This window comes from Rousettus aegyptiacus, unplaced genomic scaffold (assembly GCF_014176215.1).
Source record: "Rousettus aegyptiacus isolate mRouAeg1 unplaced genomic scaffold, mRouAeg1.p scaffold_m13_p_4, whole genome shotgun sequence".
In the NCBI taxonomy this organism is placed as follows: Eukaryota; Metazoa; Chordata; class Mammalia; order Chiroptera; family Pteropodidae; genus Rousettus; species Rousettus aegyptiacus.
The window spans coordinates 56411368-56431377 of NW_023416307.1; the positions used below are offsets into that span (position 1 = coordinate 56411368).

The 20010-nt window shown below is 39.3% G+C and overlaps 1 long non-coding RNA gene across 1 annotated transcript; it reads left to right on the forward strand.

Moving 5' to 3' along the window:
- Positions 1-1454: 1454 nt before the first annotated feature.
- LOC107508357 lies at positions 1455-18133 on the forward strand. The gene is made up of 3 exons (XR_001596297.2): positions 1455-1526; positions 3945-4063; positions 17962-18133. It is a non-coding gene; the product is annotated as an uncharacterized LOC107508357 (long non-coding RNA).
- Positions 18134-20010: the final 1877 nt, after the last annotated feature.

Here is a 20010-nt window from a genome sequence, read left to right on the forward strand (position 1 = left end):
ATCATTTATTTTCTTTTTCCATCTGGTCATTTGAGATTAACCGATATTTAATTGAGTCAGTTAGCCACAAACATTTAAGGAGCATACATTATACAAAAGGTACTGTTCTGGGTGCCGATTTAAAAAAAAGGTGTATTAAGAATTCCAACCCTGTTTTGTAGCTACAACTTCTGCAAAGGAACTAATTAACAATTAAGGTAGGTATCATACAAATAATAAGATATGAATGGATGGCGTTAAAGAGGAAAGTGATTATTATTTGTGGAGATGTGATAATACTTCCTGCAGGAGGTGATATTAAACCAATGTTCATTTATGTGACTACTCACAAGAGGCTACATTCTGGGTAAGGAGGATATGGATATAGAAAGTGAAGGGTGTATGAGAACCTATGATTTAACTGGCTGGAGTAAAAAGTGATTGAGAACAGGAGTCAAAGACAAGCAAGGAAAGGCTGCTTGAGACCAGATAGCAGAGAGCTTTTGATGCCAGGTATAGCAGTCAGTGTTTGCTCAGAGAAGCAAAGTTATTACAAATATTGTAGAATAATGATTTATTACAGGAATTCAACCTTGCATGATTGTGAGAGCAGCTGGAGTATTTTTGATTTCCTATATGTTGTATAACAAACTACCCCAAAACTTATTGACTTACAAAGATAGCCATTTTGCCTGCTCATGATTCTGTGGTTTGTCTGGGGCTCAGCTGGCTGGCTCTTCTGGTCTCACTTGCATTCTCTCATGTGGCTAGGTGAGAATGTCCAAGATGGCTTTACTCACATATCTGGTACTTAGCAGGATGGCTTGGAAGCTGTGACCTCTCTCTCTCTTTCTCAGCACTTTCAATGTGGCTAGTCTGATGTTTTACATAGTGGCAGTATCCCAAGAGCAAGCATTCCAGTATTCAGATATTCAAATATTTGCATATCAGGCCTCTTCTTGCGTCATGCTCACTCATGTCCTACTAGTCAAACCTAGAATCAGTGTTCGAGGGAACTACACAAGGGCCTGAATACTGGCAGATGTACTTCACTGGCAGCCAACAGAGTAACCATCTACTGCACCATGTCAAGGGATGCTACTGAAAAATTTGGAGAGGACTGTGACATAATTGGATTATTGCTTTAGGAAGATTTATCTGGCAGCAGTGCTGTAGAATGGTGTAGAGACTCATGAGGTAGGAAGACTATGAAGAGACTTACAAATAGTCAAGGTGAGAGGAAACAAAGGGCGGAACTAGGCATAGGTCAGCCAAGTGCTTACTTGCTTTGAGATCTATACCTCTATCTTTCCCTGATTACAAGTGAGCCGACTCCTGCAGTCTGTTTCCCAGGCTCCAATCCACATCAACTGTCAGCTGGCTTCCTGCTGGTTTGACCAATGAGAAGCACTGGTAGAAGAATGGAGAGAAAGAGGAAGAAAGAGTAGTTCTCCTTCATTCTGTTTTAAGTGGTACTTCTGGAAGCAACAGTAACTTCTCTGTGGCTCTAGCTTCAGTACCCTATCTTCCATTTTTGCTTCTCCAAGGTAGGGATGGTAGCAACTTACTATTGTCCTAATGTACTAATTTCTGGATTGTTTAATTTTTCTTTATTTAGCTTCTTGGTTCGTCTAGCACCTATAGAGCTAAAATTCTGTATTTGTGTCACTCTATTTTAAGTAGTTTCTATTTTCATGGGTTAACCCTGTCTGATATAGCAGGCTAGTAGGAATAGAGAAGAAACACAAAGAAAGATGACTACATAGGACTGAGAAAATAATGTAGAGGTGGTTTGGAGTTTTTGAACATGGGTAACTGAGAAAATGGCTGTATGAGTAAAGAAATAGAAAACAAAGAGGGAAGCAACCCTTGGAGAAAAGATGACAAATTCAGGTTGGACATGCTGAATGTTTTGGATGGGTGGGTTATTTAGATGATGATGACCAGCAGGTAGTCGGGAGAAGGGTCAGAGGCAGGAGTTTAGCCTCTGAAATCTTATGAGATTATGAGATTGTCGAGAGGAGAATAGGAATGAAAACAGAAATTTAGTAATTACTTATATATAGGGAGAATGAGAGTAAAGAAGAGCCAAAGAAAAAGAGTTTGATAGAGGTAAAACTGTTTGGTTGCTCATGGGCACCATTACGCCAGCGGGAAGGTGGCTCAATATCTAAGATGACCAAAGGCCCACGACCAGAGTTACAGCAGAGGCTTCCCGGGCGGCGAGATCAGCCAAACGGAAAAGTCCCTGCCTTGTGGAAAAGTCCCTGCCTTGTAACCCCACCGATATCCTGAGGTCAGCCAAACTGAAAAGTCCCCGCCCTGTAACCCCACCAACTTCTTGGGCCAAAACCTTTAAAAACCGTGCGTATACCCCAGACACGTGCGACTTCCCTGGCCCCTTTGCTGGACCAGTAATTCTCGTCCGCAGATCCTAATAAAGCCTGTTTCATATTTCGCTTTGGCTCAATTTCACCCTCATTCTCGTCTCCTCCGGCCGATCAAAAACCACAAAAAGCATTATTACAAAAGCCAAGGAGAGAGTTTCATTAAGAAGGGGGTGTTTTAGTTTTCTATTTCTGCTATATTAAATTACCACAAACTCAGTGGCTTCAACAACGCAAAATTATTATCTTCAGTTCTGTAAATCGCAGTTTTGGCATGGGTCTCACCTGGCTAAAATCGAGATGTCACAGGGCCACGTTCCTTTCTGGAGGTTTTAAGGGAGAATCTGTTTCCTTGTTTCTTGTGTTGGCAGAATTTACTTTGTTGTGGTTTTAGGTCTGAGGTCCCATTTAGCAAGGACCTGTCACCTAAAGGCCTTTCCCGGATGGTGGAAGCCTCCTATGTTCCTTGGCTCTCACTCTTACTTCATCTTCAGCAATGGTAGATTGAGATCTTCTCATCCTTCGAATCTCTCCTGTTGCTTCTTCCAATCACATCTCTCTGGCTCTTGGTTTTAAACAATTCGAGTCATTCATTAGGTTATACCTAGTCCTGGATAATCCATGAAACTCTCTGTCTCAAGGACTGTAACCTTAATCACATCTGTCAAGTCTTTTTGCCACATAATGTAACATAACACAGGATCCAGGAATTAGGAGTTCAGTGTTTTGAGAGGATTATTATTCTGCCTATTGCAGAGGATAAACCATTATTATTATGTGGTGCAAAGGCCAAATAGAGTGAGAAATAAAATAATTTGGATTTGGTGATTGGGAGTCCACAGGTGCCCTTTGGGATAAATGCTTTCATGGAGTGTTTAGGGCAGAGCTTGTTGGGATTAATGGAGTATAAAGGTGAAAGTGGAAGCAGAGTCATGGAGTAGGCAGAGCTGTGGGGTTGTCGCTAATAAACGTGAAGTGCTCTGCACGGTGCCTTGGAGGTAGCCAGAGCTCAGTCCTTGTTTACAAATTTCAGACTTCTCTCTCCAGTAGCTTGGTGACAGGTGAAGGAAAACAGAAGCACATTTGAAGAGGGGAATCCCTGGAGAAATAAACAGAATGGAAGATGAAAATGTGGGTGGGTGGGTGGGGGAGGGTAATTGAAGAATAGCTGTTGAGCGTTACTCAGGAGTTGGAAAGGAATGGGCCCCAGTCAAGTTGAAGGCTTATCCTAATACAAGAAGGAAGAAGAGGATATGCAAAAACAGTCATTTAAAATTAAAAAGGGGAGGAGATGGAGATGATTATGTTTAGAGACAATCTTCTTTGAGGGAGGATTGTGGTTATTTGCATATGTGGAGGGGTGTGGAGGGGGTAGGCCTGGGGAGATTGGAGCTTGAATTGCAAAACTGCCAGAAGTTCACTTTTTTTTCCTCCCTGTAATTGGCTTTTGTTGTTGTTGTTGTTCCTCTGTGCCAGGCAGAACATAGCCAGCCAACTCAGGTCTCCCACATTTGCAACTGCTTCATTCAAAAACCAGGTCAGACTGACTGACTCTTAATTCTAATTCTAAATTTTTAGGAAGAAATAATTTGACTAGTTCATCTTGGTTCAGATGTCCCCTATTAATCCAATCAGCTGTGACTAAAAGGAGCCTGTACCTGGGAGCAACTCACAGCAGTCATTTCCCGGAGGAGGTGGTAAGTACCCCATGTGCTGCAGTACTGGTGGGATAGTTTTAACCGGTATAATGAGACCAGTAAGCATGGAAGCAGGAGCAAATGAATGGTGATTGGTTGTACTAACAACCCTGATCGTAGTTACATTATTTTCAGAGCTGGGGTTTGGGGGTTCATACTGAGGGTTTCTATAGTTCACTGGATAAAAGAAAGCATGAGAGGCTCTTTTGAAAGGAACTGTTTATGTTATGTCAGAACTTTAAAAAATATATATTGAAAAAGCAAAAAGAAAGAAAGAAAAAAAGAGACATCAGGGAAAAGAATTTGGGATGAGGAAATGGAAAAGGGAAGGCAGCCTATCTGATACTAGGTGTTAGGCGGCCAGCCTGTTGGCTGATCTCCATGACCAGAGCAGAGATCTAGTCCCTTGAGGTGGGACGTGCTCAGCCAGGACACTCCAGTCAAAGCTAGGATGGAGCATTTCAGAAGTCAGGAAATAGCCCGCTAAGTTCACAAATTTTGAACAGATTAAAATAAGGCCAGACATTAATGGGGCTTTGCTCAGTGAATTTCCTTCCTTCAATTAACATGATTACTATCATTGTCATTAAATTAAATTATTTCATGTGTGAAGAAGCCAATTTTCAGAAATTAAATTGCCTTGTTGAGTATTTTCTAGGCCAAAGTCATTGAAGACCAGAGTTCTAAAGATGGTACCAAACAAGCAATCCCAAATACATAAATCTTTCATCAGGTGTATAAACAAGATAATGGAAGGCACATGTACTCTACTTGGGCAATTACTGTGTTCTATTCTCATGGCATGTATGTCAGAGTCTATATGAATATCGAGGGCCCATTGTGTGTATACCTGTTATGCGCCTCTTTGCAAATATAGTTGCAAAAGGCTTGATGCTCTTTTATGAATGAAAGGTCGGGGGAGAAGCTCTCATTTTAGAAGTAATACCACTTAAATATTTATGATAAGTTTGAAATCACTGAGAATATTAGTTTTTAATGAGACCATCAATAGGCTCCTAGCTAGAATAAGGTGAAAGCCGCTACTAGTTTTCTAATGCATCAGCTTAAATGTCCTACTGATACAAGCGCACACTCAACTTTTCTTAGTTATGCATTACCAAGAAAGAGAAATAAATCTCAGCATGAAGTTTGCTGGAGTAAAATAATTCACCTCAATGGTACCTCTGTTTCCTAAATTCTATTCTTTTTCTGATAGTCGGCTGTATCAACACACACTGATTGTCTTTGACTACAAAGTCAAAAATTTAATGGATTCAACTTCTTTTTATAGACAATTTCTCAAGTGGTTTTTTTTTTGTCTAACAATTTACCCTCAATTGCTATTGGTATTGCTTAATAGTGTTATAATCATGTATGGATTCAAAGCCAATTTAAGATTGACTATCATCTAGTTATAGGTTTGTTGTTGTGTATATGTATACAGTTTACCTTCAGCTGATTTCTCCTTTGAATCTCGTCTATTATTTCTTCCTTTCATAATGACTTGAGATTTCATTTGAGGAAGCACATACAATTAATGCTCTTAAAATTAAGGACATTATACTTTCTCCCCTTCTGACATTTTCTAGAGCAGCTCTGTCCAACAGAACTTCCTGTGATGAGGGAAATATTTTATGTTTGTGCTGTCCAACACAGCACAAACTAGTATGCCTGAAAATGAATTTTAAATTTTATTTAAATTTGCTTAAACAGCCATATTTGGCTATTTAGCACTTGAAATATGGCTAGTGTGACTGAAAAACTGAATTTTAAATTAAATTTAATTGAAATTGAAATAGACACATGTGGTTCTTGTCTTCCATATTGGATAGAGCAGATACAGAATATTTTCATCACTGCGGGAAGTTCTAATGGGCATTTCAGTTCTAGAGGTTATAAAATTCTTCCAGAGTAGGGAGCAGGTAGTCAGTTATCTCTGTAACCCTCAGCTCCTGATATAGTATGGGAATGCAGCTGCCCATGTACTTATTGCTTGATCAACTTCTTAATAGGAAAGGCTACTTTTTGAAGGGCCCATTTTTCATTTCTGGACTTCGATTCGTTATACCATGTACTTCTAGCTCTTATAGCTCCTCGCTGCTTTAGGATTACTGTATTTCTCTTTCTTAATTCTTAGCCAATCATTAGAGTTAGTTACAACTACACAGTATGATGCCTTTGCTAGTTTGCTCTGTCACACTCCTGATAGATGTAGGTAACTAATTAAAAACAAACAAGTAAAATATAACAAGTATAATATTTTAATCAGTATGATTTAAAGAAAATCAAATATTTAGATACAATGGGGTACCTCTGAGTATACATTATATGTAATGCATCACTGTATAATCTAATTCTAGTTTTTTTCCAGGGCATGATCATTAGAATGAAATCTTTCTGAAAAGGTATGTGTTTCACAATGTTTGTGTATCTCAGGTTCTCAAGAAAGCTTGAAATTCAAGGTCCCTGAAGACAGTTTTATTAGCCTGTTTTTTTCCCAGTACATAGTTTTCTCCCTGAAGATGGTTCAAATATGCTTTTCTCCACACTGAGAAGGGAGTTTTAATGAAATGAGAGGAAATCATTGCCCTCTGCTATGGCTATGTGGACCTGTAGATCAGATTCAGTCACTGTTCTACCTTTTAACTGTGCCATGTACTATAAAAGTGTGTTGAAAAATTAACATCTATGGAAAAGGATACGGGTCTTTTAAAAAGAGGTCATAGTAGATCAGAGATCATGCTCATAAAGTACAAGTTTATCAAAAAAAGTCCATGAGAATAGCTCAGTACATCTAGTGGTTTAGAGCACGGGCTTTAGAGTCAGAAAGTCTGTCTGAATTTGAATTCCAGATTACCAGAGGTGTGACCTTGGACAAGTTACTTTTTTGTCTCCATGCCTTAGTACCTCTTTTAATAGGGTCATGTGACAATTAAAGGACTTATAGTAAGTGCTAAACCCCCACTCATTATAACTTATTGTTACTGTTATTATTATTCCAGCTATACCTGACATGGAGTGGAGAATCTTAGAACACATTAATTATATTGAGTCAGAGAAACCACTAACTAAGAATGAACAGTTAAGCTGTTTAATACAGACTGGAGAAATCATATTATTACAATAAGCAAGGGGAAAAGAATCTGTAGAATTCTTTGCATGGAAGAAATATTTCTGTGCAGCCAGTTCATGTCTCCCAAGTGTCTTGTCAGTGCAGTTCCCTTTGCAGTGGAAACCTTCACCTTGTGCATTCTGTATGTAGATGCCCAGTCTCCTCCGTTCTACCTTTCCACTCTTCCCAACTTAATTTCCTTGATCAGGGATTGAGCTGAAGAGCTATTCTGTAAAATCTGAGGTGGAAGCACACAGATGACCTATGGTGCTGAGGGAGAACAAAAGTCAAGACAGGGACACAGGTTATTGCAAGTCTGGTCTTCTGGTTTCTGAATTTCTTTATTCTTTATAACTGGGTTACACGAACACATTAGGCATCTAGATAGACTTATCTCCAGTTCCAGGCATAAGAAATGTGTAAGTCTCCCCAGATACACACTGTAGTATGAGATGCTAATCATCTTGCTAATCTGACCCTTGTTATATGCCTCCATTTTGGACATGTGAAGTTCTGGTTTGTTGTTTTTTACCTAGTTCTTCTCAGCTTAATTGGAGCTTCAGCTTTGATTTCTGGAATGCTGGCATGGGGCTTTCTTCCAGGAACTTAGTGACCGGGGTTCTTTTACATTTTAGTGGCTACTTTCATGTCTGAATAGAGCCCACCCTAAATTTCCTATCACTTTTCTCCCGTTTCATATTGGAACCTACTGTACTCCTCATGTTGGGGGCCTTTTTTTTTTTTTTTTTTTTTTTTATTCATTGCTTTAGCTTTCTGACAGGAAATTGCTATAGTCCCTAAACAATGCTTTATGGGAGGTACTCTCCTCAGATCTGCCTTCTCTAATGAGGAGGAAAGGCTTGGTCTGTTTACCTTCACTGGCTCATCTGATCTGCTGACATTGTGTGCCCCACCCATGCCTTGCTTAGGACGTCTGACCAGAGACCCTCAGCTAAAACTGCACGTTTTTTTTCTTCATACTTCATTCATATCGTGCACCCACTTTAGCTATGCTATACACAGGAGATATTGCAGAGAGCAAAATAAAGTCTCTACTCTCGTGAAGCTTAGAGGAAACCGAGTGTATGTGTGTGTGTGCTTGAGAGAGAGAGAGAGAGAGAGAGAGAGAAAGAGAGGGAGGGAGGGAGGGAAGAGGGGGACAGAAAGGCAGACAGAAAGACAGATTTGATTTAGAATTTTCTGCCAATGTTGTATACTTGCCAACTTGTGATTTCCACAATCGATATAATCAACTTAAAATGCAATATTTAATAATACAGGAATTCACTTTTGCACATGTCCTGCACAACTTTATTACCATAGTTATCAAATTCAGCTACCTAGTGTGTTTGACATTCTGACTGACTGTATTTATTTAGAGTCAGATTGCTCTAAATGTCACTCATCTATGCACATTCAAAAGACAGAAATTTACTCTCGTGGAGAAGTAATAGTGTCTTTTTTAAAACTAAAAAAATTAATAGTTGCTATTTGTTTTAGATTAGTACCAATATTATCAGTTTGCAGATTCTATATATTAAATTCAGCAAAATAAGGCTTGATCTCACCCACAGAAGGGTGGACACACGTGTACCTTTATATTGTTCATTACATGCAAGCCACTCACGCATTAGCATCTCCATATTAGATCATGGAGAGTTCTGTAAGAAACCCTTCTTTTATTCAAACAGAACTGGCAGATAGAAATCTCAGCTAATGCTTGTATTTCAGTGATATCTAAAAAAATTGATTTGAAATTCAATTTCAAGTTAACTTTCGTCTTCTCTAATATCAATCAACTATATAACTTTAGTTTACTGGTTCATTATCAATTGACACATAGGTACTTATGTTCACTAATTATTAGAATAGACTAGACTAGACCAGAATAGAATAGAATAGGAATCCATGCATCATACTATTTTTCTTTAATTGTGGAAAAATACACATAAAATTTGCCATCTTAATCATTCTTAAGTATTAGTTCACTGGCTTTTAAGTGCATTCACGTTTTTGTACTAGCATCACCACAATTTATCCACGGAACTCTTTTCATCTTGCAAAACTGAAACTTTACCCATTAAGCGATAATTCCCCATTTCCTCCTACCCTCAGTCACTGGAAGCTACCATTCTACTTTGTCCCTCTTTGAATTTGACTACTGTAGGTACCTCATAGGAGTGGAATTATATTGTATGTGCCTTTTAGTAACTGGCTTAGCAAAATGTTCTCAAAGTTCATCCATGGTATGGCATGTGTTAGAATTTCCTGCCTTTTTAAGGCTGAATAATATTTCATTGTGTGTATATACTGCATTTTGTATATTCATCTATTTGTCAATGGACACTTAACATTGCTTCTGCTTTTTTGGCTACTAGGAATAATGCTGTTATGAACATGGGTGTACAAATATCTCTTCAGTTCCTGCTTTCAGTTCTTTGGGGTATATGCCCAGTAGTAAAATTGCGGAGTCATGTGATGTCAATGTTTAATTTTTTGAGAAACCACCATACTGTTCTCCACAGCTGCTGTACTGCTTTATATTCCCACCAACTTGTCATTTTGTTTTTTTTTATAGTAACCGTCCTAATGAGTATGAGGTATTATCTCATTGTGGTTTTGATTTGCATTTCTCTAATGATTCATGTTGTTGAACATCTTCTCATACGCTTTTGGCCATTTGTATACCTTCCTTGCAGAATTGTCTATTCGAGTCTTTTTTTCTTTTTAATTAGGTATGTTGTTGTTGACTTGTAGGAGTCCTTTATGTATTTTAGATATTAACTCCTTATCTGATATATGATTTGCAAATATTTTCTTCCCTTTTGTAAGTTGGTTATGTCCTTGGATGCACAGAAGTTTTAAATTTCGATGTCTGTTTTATCTATTTTTGTTTGCTGCCTATACATTGGTGTCACATTCAAGAAATCATTGCCAAATCCAATGTCATGAAGCTTTACTCTATGTTTTCATCTCAGAGTTTTATAGTTTTAGCTCTTACATCTAGGTTTTCGATCCATTTTGAATTAAACTTTGCATGTGATGTAAGGTCCAACTTTATTCTTTTGTATGTGGATATTCAGTTTCCCCCAACACTATTTGGTGAAAAGACTATCCTTTCCCTATGGAATGCTTTTGGAAAACTTGCCAACAATCATTTGGCCATATATGTGAAACTTTATTTTTGGGCTCTCTATTTGAAACCATTAGTCTATATGTCTGTCTTTATTTCAGCACCACATGATTTTGATTGCTGTAACTTTGTAGTAAGTTTTGAAATCAGAATGTATGAGACCTCCAGCTTCCCCCACCCCCCCATATTGTTTTGACTATTTGGCATCCGTTGAGATTCCATATGAATTTCAGGATCTATTTTTCTATCTGCAGAAAACATTGATGGGATTTTGATAGAGGTGGAATTGAATCTATAGATTGCTTTGGGTATTATTGACATCTTAGCAATATTAAATCTTCCAATCTATGAAGACAGTATGTCTTTTTTATGTCTTTCAACAATATTTTGCAATTTTTAGTGTACGAGATTTTTGCCTCCTTGGTTAAATTTATTCTTAAATATTTTATTCTTCTTGATAAATTGTAAATGGGATTTAATTTTTTTTCTTTTAGGATTGTTCATTTTTAATACATGGCAATACAACTTATTTTATGTGTTGATTTTGTATCTTGCAACTTTGCTAAGATTTTTCTATTAATTATAACAGTTTTTTGGGGGAATCTCTAGGGTTTTTAACATATATGTGCTCTGCCTATTCATCTTTCCTTTCCTCTTACCCCCTGGCAATCTCTGATCTTTTTACTTTTTACTGATATATTACAGTTTATTTATTCATTCACTTCCTGAAGGACATCTTGGTACTTCCAAATTTTGGCAATAATGAATAAGTCTGCTATAAATATTAGTGTGCAGATTTTTGTATGGACATAAGTTTTCATCTGTTGGGTAAGTGGCAGGGTTATTTTTATGTCTGGCAGAGACATGGTAACTGGAGAAAGGCCTGGGTGTTGTGCTCATAAATCAGGGGTAGATCAATAAGGTGGACTCACACCACCTCTAGTTATCAAAGGAAGCGTTGGGGCTTATCATTGAGGAGAGGTAGCATAGAGATGGCTGTGAGCATCGTAGACATTTTGTTAAACTGGAAGGAACCCAGGCCAAGATTTTTATCAGATAAGAAAAGTAAGACACCATCATGAGGGAATAAATGGAAGGATGCATTTTAATGACAGGGCTCTCTTCTTGGCCAAGTATGTTATTATCACATAACAGGGAAAATTAACTAGTGCTGATACAAGGACTAGTCAAAAGGCAGCAAAGTTTTTGCTTTCACATTTAGAGGAATTCAGGCTTGCTGGCTAATATATATGCTCGCCATAGGGAAATTTTCAGAGAGAAATAGGGGCAACAAACCTACATTTCTGTATTAGTTTCTCCAAAAGCTCCTGCAGTCTTTAATTCCCTACAGAGCTTTCCTAAGACACCTTACAAAATTGCCTCAAAGAAATCTTTCTGAAACCATGACCCTATCAAAGGAGTATCTTCACTGCTGATTTATTTTAGCAGGGGTTTTAAAAAAGAATGAAAACTTCATACAGTAGACCTTTATGGTAGGCCATATTAAATAAAATTTTATTTTATAGGTTGCTGTGCTGCCTTGTTTAATTGATTTATATATACCATAGAAAGCTTTATGTCATATAGTGTAACAGGTACAACATTTATAATTGATTAAATATCATGCTTGTGACCATTCATATAAAGAAATCGGGCGCTAGACCTTGGTTAAGAACAGAAACCATTTTTATATGATTGCTTTTATGGAGAAATAAGATTTAACTTATTTCTCTTAGGCTTATAGGGTCTGATTCAGTAAGTAACCTGGTAAACAACCTAGTAAAGCCATTGTGAAATGCCTTTCCTACTTTATACGAGGGACTAGGCAAGCTCTATACACATTTTCTGGTTATGTTTTTCGATGTTTACGAAGGTAAATTAACTAATTTAAGCCTTGACTAACAAGCATTCTGTAACAAGTATTAACTGAGCATCTATGATGAATTATATTTTGGGGAGAGGAAGACAGTGTAGAGATAATGGTCCTAATGTAAAAAGATATTTCATTATAGTATGAGCAATAACATGATTAACATAAGAGAAATACAACTGAAGTCTAGAGTTTAAGAGACTTTAGTGTATTATTTTAAATTGGCTTTCTAGAAAAAAAAATACGTTAGGCTTTGAAAGGTTTTTGTGGGTGGACATGGGGTAGGACATTCCAGGCTGAGAAAATGCATGAGGAAAGAAGAGGGTGGGAAAGGGTAAGTTGAGTTTGGGGAACAGTGAATAACCATTTGCTGGAACACGGGATGGATACATGTGGGCCAGTAGAGGATATGTGTTTAGAAAAATAGGACTTAGAATAACTAAATTCAAGCTGTAGGAAGGTTAAGGAGGGACCGGCATGTGAGGTGGATTTATAGGAAAAGAGAGGCTGGCAGCAGGGAGGCAGCATTTAGTTAGAAAGCATGATTGGGAGGAGAACAGAATGGATGGAGAGATAGCAGGTCGCTTGGTGTGGGAGCGTTAGTTAGCTGGGCTGGTTTTGTTATCTGGAAGGTGTGTGCCGTGAATGGCAGCAAGGCCTGGTTTTAACCCTGGCAGAGTGAGTGCCGCCTGCAGGGCAGGGCGCCAGCTCCCGAGGAGGCAATGCCTCAGCACATCAAAATTCTCAGAGGTGCTCAGATGAGTACAAAAAAAGGGAATTTTCCCTTTGAACCCAAACTCTTTGAGACTGGTATGTGATATGAAGGTTTCCTTCTCACAGCAGCCTAGGAAAACTGGGCATCTGCCAACCGTAAATGGAACTCGGACCTTAAAAAGCTCCAGGTTACTGCAAGGGTTGTCCCCACGATGCCTACATTGAGTTTAATGTACCCTGAGAGCCTTTCCAGCTCTGTGGATGAGATGGCACAAAATCAATATGGGGGCCTGCCTCCTTTCTAAACTACATATCAAGTGGGGAGATACAAGCTTTGCGACCTAACGTGTCCTCATTACCTGCATTGACTCACTAGGCATTTTCAGGTAATTTACTTATTATTGAAATCCTCATTTCAGGTGGGGAAAGTCTTTCCAGGACAATGAGGTCTTTCACAGTGGGCCCCTTTGGGGATCTTGACTCAACCTGCATCCTGTGGAAAGTCTGGATTGTTTGCCTTGTCATAAATTAGTCCCCCTACACCAGCCTTTGTAGTCTCACCAGATGTTTTCACTTCCAAAGTGGATCGTCCGGAATGCCTAATGAAAAGTTCAGGTAGAAAAATCATGGCGTTGTGTGACTGTTCTTGATTTTCTCCAGCTCATTTTTCAGTTATTTTCTCCTTCAAGGTAAGCCTACTGACCTGCCAGGACTTAGAAGTGAGAAGTCTTCCCTCTGTACTTGTCTCCCAAGAGTGCTGTCTGGAGCCAGGCTTAAACCTGATTGTCAAGGAGAATAAATCCTCTGGCTGACGGGGAATGAAAATTCAGACAGTTCTGAAAACAGGAAAGAGGATTATAGAGGGTGGTAGAAGGTTCTCAGGCGCAGCAGCTATTTCTTCATTAGAAATGGAGGGACTGTCCTTTTAATAGGGACTACAGATATGTCCTAGGATCCATATATTCACTCTGTGTGCCATCTCTGCAGAATAGTGTTACACGGGAGCCCGTAGTGGGGAAGGAAGATGCTAGGGATCTTCTCAATGTTCCATTTCCAGAGAAAATGGGAAAAGTTTTCTTTCTCTCAAATTTCAGCAATTCTCAAATAACAGCTTTATAAGAAGTACCTATAGTGTGCAAAGTACCTGCTATATAGCAAATAAACTATCCTTCATGCAGAACAAGAGAACATGGGCTTACAGTGTATCTCAGGCAAATGAAAAGCCATCTTAATATCCATTTTCTAAAATTCATGGATATATACCAGGGCTGGCAAACTATTACCCTCAGGCCAGCTGCCCTTTTTGTATATAGAGTTTTATTTAAACACAGCCATGCCCATTACTTTTGTATTGTCCATGGCTGCCTTCTTGCTATAATGGCAGAGTTGAGCAATTGCCACAGAGAAGGTATGGCCCACAAGCCCAGTACATACAGGATATTATCCTTGGTAATGATTGTGGTACTAGCTTGTACTGTATATAATACCATAGAGCTTTCTAATAACTTTCACATCCGTAACCTCATTTGGCCTCCACACCAACCAACCCTGTAAGATAGATAGAGAAAACATTAGCTCTACTTTACAGATAAGAAAATTGAGTCTCAAAGAGACATTCCCTATGCTCTCTAGATATTAATAGTAAAGAACCAATGATGTCTAGAGAAGATCTTCAGAGGCCCTAAAAGTTGAAAAGATAATGGTGGACTACAATAGGTGGACCTATTGACCCTTATTCTTTACCTCTACATATATCTACACCCTTTGCCGTGTGACTTTGCAATTTCTCTCAAAAGGTGAAATATACCTTTTTATCACTTGAATATGGACTTGGCTCTTCGACTTGCTCTGTCTAATGAGATGTTAGTAGACAAGATTCTAGCAGGGACTTGTAATGTTCTTGCATATTGGGGCTTGCGTCTCACGCTTCTTTCAGTGCCAAGAGTAGAAAATGCCCGAGCTAGCCTGATGATGCAAGGAAGAGAGACAGGTGTTGCAAAGCTGTCTAGCTGAGTATCACCTAGACAAGACAATGCCAAGCTGACTAATGGATCACTGATATTTTAAGTCACTGTGTTTTGGGACTGTTTGTTACACAGTATTTTTGCAGCAATGGCTAATTGATCCAAACACATTAAACTGTTAACAGAAGTACAAGAAGCTTTCTAGCTTCTCAAGCTTATTACTTTGATTCTCTTTTGAAATAACGAATATCACATTATATAAAAAAATTTAGTGTGTGTTTTCCTGGGTTCCTTGCTGTTCCCTAAAGTCTTCCAATTGAGTAATATAGTCTCGCTCCATTGTCCTCTCTACTGACATAAATGAGAGATTTAATTGCTCTGGTTATACAGTCATGTGAAAAGGCTCCTATGGGACATATGAGTACCTAGAAAGCAGCCAGTGGGTGTTGCAGTCTCCAGCTGATTTGCAGGACAAATTCACACACTCGTTTTCTTACTGAGGGGCTGCTATTTGACAGACCAGAGGCAGAGAGACTGCTTGGATACCTCCCGTGCAAAAGCAGATTCTAATTGGGGCATTTTATATTAGTGCTGCCCCTTTTATTTTTAATAATCAATGGAGCCTAGCAAGCCAGGGGATGCAGAAATCCCCCAGCTTGCAAATATACTCATTTCCTTAGCTTTCTTTTTCTTTTACTCCCTACCCTTCATCCCTTTCTGTTCTTGTTACTTTTTATCTCGCAGCATGGAACTCTCCAAGGCTTAAAAGAAGGGTTTTGTTGGCATGGAGTCAATTCAGACAGAGTGCAGCATCCTGAGTAATCAGGGAGGGCTAGGGGCCTTGGAGCCTTTGCAAAGCAGAAGCAAAAGTTGTCCATCCCCCCTCCTTCTCCCACAAGCCCCTACTGAACTCTCCTGGGATCCTGCAGAAGTCCAACTCATTCATCAACATGTCTTTCTCTCTTTAAAAAATAAATCAACAAAACAGGAGAGGGCTTTGGAAAGCCTTTATAAAAACTACTTAAAGAAACAGGTTCTTTTATTCCAGTACGTCCTCTTGAAACTAAGCACCTGTCTGCACATTTAATTATTTAGATAATTCAGGCCCAAATCACATTTTGACCTGATGTATTAAAATAATTTCAAGTCAACGTATTTGGACATGAGAAAGTCCTAGATAATTCATACAGTATATATAGCACGTGTCATAGCAAAGCATTTCTCTGAAGCATCAAAATCAGGCTGCTAATGCTGCCTCTAAGACTCAATTGTGGAAACTTGTCAGGTTTTACTTACTTAAGGTGGGAAAGGAGGTGGCTTTATTACCCTCAAGTGAAGTGGTTAATGAGAGAATCCTTTCTCTGATGTTGGTGGGTCTAAGCTGGCTCAGAAGAGTTTGGCAAGTGATTCCTCAGTCCCAGCTCTGACCCACTACTTCTCTGCTGGCCTGCGTATAACCCATAGAGGTTAGAATCAGGGTAACAGCCCTAGGTAAACCTGATCTCCAGTTCTTCTCTTTCTCTAGAGGTAGGGGTCATCCAGCCTTTTTCCACTTGTCCCTGTATTTATGTATGCTGACTCCTCTTAAAGTATAAACTCTGAAGCCATATACATTCTGGAAACAGTAACTTTCTTCCACTGATAGCATGTGACACCCTTGTCAGCTCTGTGGCTTCTCCTGCTGCTGCTAAGGTGGAGCAGGTTTCAAACTTTTGAGCAGGGAGAGCTTTGTGGGACACTGGGAAAGGCTTAGTTGGATATATCATACTAGGTACTGTGTGTAGTCACTAGAACTTCTATAGCTGAGGACCAGCTTAATAAGAAAATGTGGTTTGAGAGAACTCTCCACAGCAATCTTCAAGATGGATTGGAACAAGAGAGACTGAAGGCAGAGAGGATGGCTAGGGGGCACTTAGTACAATTTAGGCCAATGTCTCCCAGGGTGGATTTCAGGTAATGCAACAACCTCCGGGTTCCAGGATTGATCAAATATTTTATCTCACCCTTAGAGAGTTGCAGTGCACAGAAACACATTAAAATCTCAGAGCTTCTGTAGGAAAACCTTGCAACTTGTTTAATGCAACGTTTCCCAAACATAACTGACTGCAGAATCATTTTACACCTAGCATCTACTAACGTAGTCTGGTGCTACGTCGTGACAGAGGAATAGAAGAAAGGGATAAGACCAAGAGGGGAAAGTGGACAGTTCTAAGGTCCAAAGACCTCAATGGTCTCAAGTCTAGGAAGAAAGAGAATGGCATTAATAGAGGGAATCGAGATGGTCCTGGTAAAGTCAATTTTTGACATGTTGGAGTTTTGATCAGGATGAGGGTGACTGAATAAGCTCCAAATTTTTGTCTTTTATATCTACTTCATTAATCCAAATTAAAAATAACAAACCAGGGCCCAGACCCAATTTATTCAGAGGTTCATAATATTACTTGGACAGGAAAGACTCCCTGTGGAATATTTTAATTGGCTCAGCCAAAATTTTTACTCTACTATATTTTATTCTATTTCCAATTTAGTAGTCTGACAGAATCATAGTAAGTCAAATATTATAATTAAAAAGAGAGAGTTGCCAGTTTTCCCCTCAGCTGGGACAGATGAGATATTGGATATTTTTAACTTCGACCGAAAAGCTTTACTTACCCACTTCTAGTGGCTTCTGGCTCACTCCTGCCTGGAACAGAATTTCACACTCACTCTTAGGCTGTGTCCACCATCATTCTCATCACCTCTTTTCTTGGTCTGCAGAACCTGCCCGAAGAAGTGGCAGAGCCCTCTAGCACTGCCTAGGACATGCCTAATTTTTCTCTACTTCAGAGGGGCATCCTTGTTGCTGTCTAGCAATTCTTTATTTCCAGTGGGGACCATTCCAGATTTTTCTTTATGCTCCAGGCCCACTCCAACAGGCAATCACACTTTCTTCTCCATTGAGAAGACCAAGCTAATCAAACATAAATCCCTCATATCCACCTAGATTCCTTCCTTCACACATATTTGCCTCCACAAACACCTTTTAATTTTTCTCTCTAGTTTCAGATATCATGGCCTTGTTCTCATCATTCTCTTTCACTTGTTTCCATTTCTGCTTTCCAATAGAATCCTTCTCCTGGGACTTAATATTGGTCAGCTCCCTCTTGTGTGACCTTGAGCAAGTTACTTCACTGCTCTCAACCTCAGTTTTCGGATTAACTTCTCCTTGAAGGATGCTCTAAGCATTGAGTGGTAACATATACAAGCATCCTACACAGTGTCTAAGACATACCACCTACTACTGATAAGTAGTAGCTTTTTTTGTGCTTAGTGCTTCCATTTTCATTTTTTTACAAATCAACATTTTTGGGACATACTTTACATAAAACAAAATGTATAGATCTTAAGTGTCCAGTTTGGTGATGTTTGATAAATATATTCACCCATGTGGCCACCACTTCAATCAAAACAGACCACTGCCATTACTCCAGAGAGTTCTTTCATGCCCCTTTACAATCAGTTCCCTCCACCCCCTGCTTCACACAAACACTGACCTGACCCCATCACTTTAGATTTGTTTTACATGTTCTAGAATTTCATATAACTGAAATTATTTACTATGTGCTTTTTGTGTCTTGTTTCTTTTGCTTAGCACAATCAAAAAAAATTCTTCCAGGAGAAATAAAAATGGCGTAGATGATAGAGGTTCTGTTCATCCCTCTGGCAACCAAATCAAAGTTGTGAAGGAAACAAGGAGCAGCAGCAAGGAAAAATCACCTGGGATCTAGATGAACAAGTCATACAACTAGGGAGAAATCCAAGAAATCTCCCTGTAACAGCAGAAGGTAAGACGAGGCGAGGACGCAGAGCTGCCTGGTCTTGAGTAGCTGAGCGAGACCGTGGCTATGGCTGTGGCTGTGGCTGTGGCTGTGGCTGTGGCTGTGGCTGTGGCTGTGGCTGTGGCTGTGGCTGTGGCAGCAGCGGACTCCTCTTAAAGGGGCCGAGTCTGTGAGTGGATTTTCGAGGTGACAGACCTGCTCACTCTGAGCAACGGTGCTGATTTGGCTGAGCACAGGGGGAACCAGGGACTTGTAGGAAGACATTTTTCAAGTGAGGGCTTGGGAGAGACACACTCTGTGCAGGAGTGCCAGCGGTATCCATTGTTCCCTGTTGAGCCCTCCTCCCTCCCAGTGTGCAGACACAGCGCCGCCATAGCCTTGACGTCATCAAACTGGATAACAGATGTCTCTCAGCTCAGAGGATTCCCTGAAAACCTGCCTCCCCCAACTCCTGACCCAACCCAAGCCACATCCAGGTGTATCCTGAGCGAGTCAGGTGCTTCTTGCTGAACAGCGCCTAGACTCACACTGGAGGCAGCTGGCCTCCGGTTTCTGGTGTGGCCTTTTGAGGCAACTGTAAGCACAGCATCTATGTATGGATTGCTTGCCGAATCTTGACAGGTGGCTCTGGAGGGGTAGAGGCTTGGGCTAAGTTTGGCCTGCAGCTGAACCCCTCTCAGGACCGTGCCACGGTACACCTACTTCACAAATGCGCACTAATAAAACCGGGAGATTTAATAATAGGAGCTTTGTTTAGTATATAGAAACAGAGATGTTTGGTAATCAGTTGAACATGTGTATGTATATGTGTGTCATACTATGCTTCTGGATATTCTGCTCTGTTCCACTGATCTGTATGTCTGTATGTTGGTACTATACTGTTTTGATCACTGTAGCTTTATAGTTAAGTCTTAGAATTAGGCAGTGTATGTTCTCCAATTTTCTTCTTCTACGAGATTGTTTAGGCTATTCTAGGTTCTTTATGTTTCCATGTAAATTTTCAAATCAGATTGCTAATTCTACAAAAATGCCTAATAGGATAATTGGATTGAATACATAAATCAGTTTGAGAAAAGTGAGTATCTTAATACTGAGTCCTTCAATGCATGAATTTGTTTTCTCTAAATTTTCTTTAAGTTTTTTCTCAAATATTTTGTAGTTTTCAGAATTAAAGTCTTCCACATCTTTTGTTAAATTTATTCCTAAGAGCTTAATGTTTTATGATGCTATTATAAATAGTATTTTTTTAAATCTCAATTATTTTTTCTAGTACATAGAAACGCAATTAATTTTTGTATATTGATCTTGTATCCTTAGTTTTTTATATAAACAATCA